This window comes from Ornithorhynchus anatinus, chromosome 5 (assembly GCF_004115215.2).
Source record: "Ornithorhynchus anatinus isolate Pmale09 chromosome 5, mOrnAna1.pri.v4, whole genome shotgun sequence".
In the NCBI taxonomy this organism is placed as follows: Eukaryota; Metazoa; Chordata; class Mammalia; order Monotremata; family Ornithorhynchidae; genus Ornithorhynchus; species Ornithorhynchus anatinus.
Window position 1 is genome coordinate 102,408,224 of NC_041732.1, and position 6,425 is coordinate 102,414,648.

Below are 6,425 nucleotides of genomic sequence, written 5' to 3' on the forward strand. Positions count from 1 at the left end.
TCACACCTTTACGGAGAGGGGGAGCGGCAGCCCTCCCCGCTTCCCACAGAGCCCCGTTCACTTCTCTTGGCCTCAGGCGACCTCATCTGTAAAATGGGGGCGAAGACGGTGAGCTCTAAGTGCGCCCAACCCGATTAGCTTATATCTACCCCAATGCTTAGTACAGTGCCTGGGAAGTGGTAAGTGCTTAACAAATACCATAAAGTAAATAAAATGAAACACCCTGGAGTGTGACCAGGGAGCTCCCAAGAGATTCACCGCCCCCCCACCGGCCGGGATTTTTTACGTAAATGGCGTTTTTTTAAGCACTTACTAGGTACTGAGAACTGGGGTATATTCACAGTCTGGCTGAATAATGATTATTATGATATTAGTTAAGGGGTCACCGTGTGTCAGCACTTTAAGCACCGGGGTAGGTCCAAGATCATCAGGTCGGACACAGTCCCTGTTCCACGTTGGTCAAGTCACTTCTCTGGGCTTCGGTTCCCTCATTTGCCGAACGGGGATTCGATACCCGCCCCGTGGCCTGCTTGGACTGCGAACCGCAGCTCCGATGGGCAGGGAGAGACCCAGACCGGCTTCTCGCCCTGTCCTTTCCACTCTTGGGCCTCCCCGAGCACGGGGACCTCAGTGGGCCCCGGTGGTCTCCGGGAGCGGCCCGGGGTGTCGGGGGGAGTCCTCAGGGATGGGAAAGGCGGGCTCACTCTGCTGTTCGTCTCAGGGAACCGAGGTCGGGATTGACCCCTTTCTGCCCCGCACTGCCTCCCGTCTCACGGCTTCTCCTGCTTTCGCTTCACCTGGAATGCACTGTGGCCTAATGGATGGCCCCCGGGCCTGGGAATCCGAAGCTCATGGCTTCTAATCCCGGCTCCGCCGCTTGCCTTCTGGGTGACGTAGGGGTAGTCATTTCACTTCTCTGGGCTTCAGTTCCCTCATCTGAAAAATGGGGAGTGAGACTGTGAGCCCCACGTGGGACGAAGACTGTGGCGAACCCTATTATCTCATCTCTACCCCAGTGCTCAGAATAGGGCCGGGCACATATTAAGCGCTTAATAGATACCACAATCATTATTACCTCTCGCCTCACACCACCTCCTGCCCCACACTGCTTTCCTTCTCTCACACCGCCTCCTGCCTCACATTCCCACTCCTGCCCAGCTCCGCCTTCTGCTCCACACCACGACCTCCCGCTCCGACTTTCCTCGAAACGTCCCCGGCGGGATCGTTCCTGCTTCCCTTCAAACCGCCAGAAACGGGGTCCCCGCGCCCGTCTGCCAAAAGCCCTCCTGGAGGAGGCGTGTGCCCCGCGCTTGTCCTTCTGAACACCTCAGTGTGGCGACTCGGAGGCCAATAAGGAGATTTCAAAAGCTTTCAGAGGAAGGGGAGGGAATACCACGATATTATTCAGTCATATTTATCGAGTGCTCACAGTGCAGAGCACTGTATTAAGCTCTTGGTAAAGTGCAACAATAAGACATTCCCTGCCCACAACAAGCTTCCAGTCTAGAGGACTGTATTATTAAATACCAGGCTTGGTCCAGATGATTAATTGTGGTATTTCTTAAGATAGCACTACTGTGCTCACTGCTGAGATACAGTGGAAGTCCCACCCGGGGCTCAGTTTAAGTAGGAGGGAGAGCAGGTATTGAATCCCCCATTTTGCAGATGAGGAAACTTAGGGGCAGAGGAAGTGAAGTGACTTGCCCGAGGTCTCAGCAGAGAAGTGGAGGTGGGATTAGAACTCAAGTCCTCTGACTTGCAGACCTGTGTTGGCATTAGCCCTTGCTGCTGATAGGTGTGGTCTCTGCCCAAAAGGAGCTGACAGTCTAGAGAGGGAAACAAGCATTGATTGAAGAAATAAATTACGGGTATGTTCATAAGTACTGTAGGATGAATATCAAGTGCTTAAAAGGCCAAGATCAATCGTATTTACCGAGTGTTTACTGTTTCATTCAGCTGTTTTTATTGAGTGTTTACTGTGTGTGGAGCACGGCCCTGAGCACTTGGGAGAGTACAATACAACAATAAACAGGCACATTCCCTGCCCACCATATAACAACACATTCCCTGCCCACAACGTCCTTCTCGTGTGCAGAGCACTGTACTAAACTGTTGGGAGAGTATATTGTTACAGAGTTGATAGACACATTTCCTGCCCACCACGAGCTTACATTCTAGAAGGGGAAACATAAATGACTGATGTGGACGTAAGCGCTGTGGGCTGGTGGAGCGTGGTGAATAAAGAAGGCAATTCAGAGCAGTGCAGAAGGAAGTGGGAGAAAAGGAAATGAGGGCTTAGGGAAGGCTTCTTGGAGGAGATGGGCCTTCGATAGAGTCTGGAAGGTGGGGAGAGTCATAGCTGCGAAGAGGGAGGACATTCCAGGCCAGAGGCAGGATGTGGGCAAGAGGCCGGCGGTCGAGATGGACGAGCTGGAGGTTGAGTGAATAGGTTGGCATTAGAGGGGCAAAGTTGCAGGCCGGGTTAGAGTAGGAGAGCGGCGAGGTGAGGTAGGAGGGGGCGAGGGGAGGGACTGCTTTAAAGCCGATAGTGAGGAGTTTCTGTTTGAACTGGAGGTGGATGGACAACCTCTGGACGTTCTTGGGTGCATAAGCTACTCAGGAGGGACGCAGCAACCCAAGACAACGTCAGAGTGTGGGCTCCAATAAATCAGATGGCAATGGGGACCGGTAAGGGCTTTTTTTCATTGTCTTTAGGGCGCTTACACTGTGTCAAACATGGTTCTGAGCGCAGAGGTGGAGACAAGTTTATCGACTTGAACAGAGGCCCTGTCCACATGGGGCTCACAGTCAACATTGGGAGGAGGATTTAATCCTCACTTTACAGATGAGGTAAGTGAACTATATGGAGAAGGTTGGACTAATCTGTGCATCAAGCAAAAACTCCTCACTCTTGGCTTCCATTCCCTCGCCCTCTCCCACCCCACTTCCCTTCTCTCCTTCTCCAGCCCAGCCCACGCACTCGGCTCCTCTGCTGCCTTTAACCTTCTCCCTGGGCCTCCTTCTCGCCTGTCCAGCCGTCAACCCCCGGCCCACTTCCTGCCTCTGGCCCGGAATGCCCTCCCTCCTCACATCCGCCAAACTAGCTCTCTTCCCCTCTTCAAAGCCCTCCCGAGGGCTCACCTCCTCCCGGAGGCCTTCCCAGACTGAGCCCTCCCTTTCCCTCTGCTCCTCCTTCCCTCCCCATCGCCCCGACTCCCTCCCTCTGCTCTTCCCCCTTCCCCTGCCCACAACACGTGTATATTTGTACATATTCTATTTTATTAATGATGTGTATATATCTATAATTCTATTTATCTATTTGGATGGCATTGATGCCTGTCTACTTGTTTTGTTTCATTGTCTCCCCCCTGCTAGACTATGAGCCCGTTGTTGGGTAGGGGTCGAATCTGTGGCCGAATTGTACTTTCCAAGGGCTTAGTACAGTGTTCCGCACACAGTAAGCGCTCAATAAATACAATTGAATGAATGAGAGGACTGAAATGTGATGGGCTGGAGGAGGAGACTAGCCAAGTGAGGTAGGAGCGGGCAAGGGGATTGAGGGCTTTAAAGCCACGGGTGAGGAGTTTTCATTTGATGCGGCTGTTTATGTAAGACTCTCCCAAGAGCTTATCGAGTACAGTGCTTTGCACACAGTAAGCACTCAATGAATACCCTTGACGATGATTGCTGTTTCTAAGACCTCTAGTAGTTTTATTGGACCACGTAGGAGTAAGAATTGGTTGGAGAAGCAGGTAACTCCCTCAAAGTACATGATAAACATCGACGAAGTCATTGAGGGCAGAGAACGTATCGACCAATTCTCTGACGTCCTCTCCCAAGAGCTTCGGACAGTGCTCTGCACACAGTAAGTGCTCAATAAATAGGACCGATGGATGAAATAAACCATTTCTCCAAAATGTGGCTTCCGTGGCACGATCTAGACGTAGCCGGGAAACGTTTGTACGGATTCCACCCGAGTGGAGGGCATATGCAATACATCCAATCCAATGGATTCACTATGGAAATCATTAGATTGTAAACTCCTTGAGGGCCTAGATTATGCTTTCTCTTACTGTATGTATCCAAGCATCTAAGTAGAGTCCTCCTCTACCTATTGGTGCCCTTGAAAAAAATCCCCCCCAAAATTAGCTCCTTAACAAGCTGGGGAAAACTAATAGAGAAGAGTGCTTAGAACAGTGCTTTGCATATAGTAAGCGCTTAAGAAATGCCATTATTATTATTATATAGATAATGCCTTGAATGTGGATTGGACACTTGATATTTCCTATGCACTCTCATGTTACTTAAGGCTATTTAGCAATATCCCTGTGAAAGAGGGATTATTCCTCATCGGTATCACACCTCTCCAATCCACACTTCACTCCGTTGCCTGGATCATTTTTCTAAAACACTGTTCAGGCCACGTCTCCCCATTCCTCAAAACCCTCCGGTGCTCGCCCATCCGACTCCACGTCAAACAGAAACTCCTCCCCTTCGGCTTTAATGTACTGATGGGCTCGGCCCCTCCTAATTTACCTCTCTGACTTTCTATTTCAACTCAGCCCGCACGCTTTGCTCCTTTTTTTTGGTTTAATGGTACTCGTTATTGTGTGCCAGACATTGTACTAAGCGCCGGGTCAGCTGGGGTACAAGCTAATCAGATTGGAAGCAGTCCGTGTCCCACGTGGGGCTCACTGTCTAAACCTCCATTTTACAGCTGAGGAAACTGAGGCCCAGTGAAGTGACGTGCCCGAAGTCACATAGCAGATATGTGGCAGGGTTGAACTCGGGTCCTCTTGGCCATGGCTCTTCCCGCTAGGTCACGTTGCTTCAAACTCCAACTGACCCTTCTACCTCCAACCCACTCCCCGTACCTTGATCACATCTTTCTCTTCCCCCAACAGTAGCCCACGGCCTCCCTCTGGCCGGGAACTCCCTCCCCCTTCATATCCTACAGATCCCCATCTTCAAAACGTCATTATTAAAAATCAAAGCTCATCCAAGAGGCCTCCCCCAAGTAAGCCCTCATTTTCTCACCACATTCATCATCCATCCCGGTCTCCTATGCGTTTAGGTCTACATCCCTAAGGTGTTGGATATTCATCCCACCCCCAATCCCACAGCACTTATAGTAATTATAATAATGATGGTGTTTGTTAAGCATTTATTATGTGCCAAGCACTGTTTTAAGCTCTGGGGGAGGTACAAGACAATCAGATTGTCCCAGGTGGGGCTCACCATCTTAATTCCCTTTTTACAGATGAGGTAACTGAGGCACAGAGAACTGAAATGACCTGCCCAACATCACACAGCTGACGAGTGGCAGAGCCGGGATTAGAACCCAAGACCTCTGACTCCCAAGCCCGGGCTCTTTCCACTGGGCCACGCTGCTTCTCTAATATCTTCACTTATCTTTACACCCTGTTGCTTCCCGTATCTTCTGATTTATTTTAACGCCAGCCATTCTGGACTGTCGGCTCCCTCTGGGCAGGGATTGTGTTATCCAACTGTGATGTATTTTCTCTCCCAAGCACTTGAAGTACAACGTTCATCAAGGAGTAAACACTCAATAAATACCATTGATTGATCGATAATAATCATTATGGTATTTGTGCTCTTTCCACTAGGCTATGCAGATTGTCACTCTTTATTACTGTTTTGTACTTTCCCATTTCTTAAGCGCCTACTATGTGCCAGGCGCTGTACTAACTGCTGGGGTGGATACGAGCAAATCGGGTTGGACACAGTCCCTGTCCCACATGGGGTTCACAGTTTCAATCCCCCTTTTACAGATGAGGGACCTGAGGCACAGAGAAGTGAAGTGACTTGGCCAAGGTCACTGAGAGAGCAGTAGCAAAAAGAGGATTTGCCCTAATTCACACAGATATTCAGTGGCAGAGGTGGGACTAGAATCCGGGTCACCGGGCCCCCACACCTGTACTGAGAGCCCAGCGGGTAGGGAAAGGGGAGGAGAGGATGTGTCCGCTCGCTGTGGGAATTGAGGGGTCGAGAGGAATTCAACTATATTTATTAAGCGCTTACTGTGTGCAGAGCACTATACTGAAGCTTGGGAAACTGCAATATGGCAATAAAGATTGACAGTCCACGTGGCCTAATGGGAAGAGCCCAGGTTTTGGAGTCAGAGGACCTGGGTTCTAATCCCGGATCCGCCACCTGTCTGCTGTGTGACCTCGGGCCAGTCACTTTACCTCTCTGCGTCTCAGTTGCCTCACCCTGTAAAATAGGGTTGGAAACTGTGAACCCCACGTTGGGCAGGGACTGTGTCCAACCCGATTTGCTTGTATCCACCCCTGTGCTTGGTACAGTGCCTGGGCCCATAGTAAGCACTTAAGAAATGGGAAAGTACAAGACAGCAGTAAAGAGTGACAATCCGCATAGCCAAGTGGAAAGAGCATGGGCTTGGG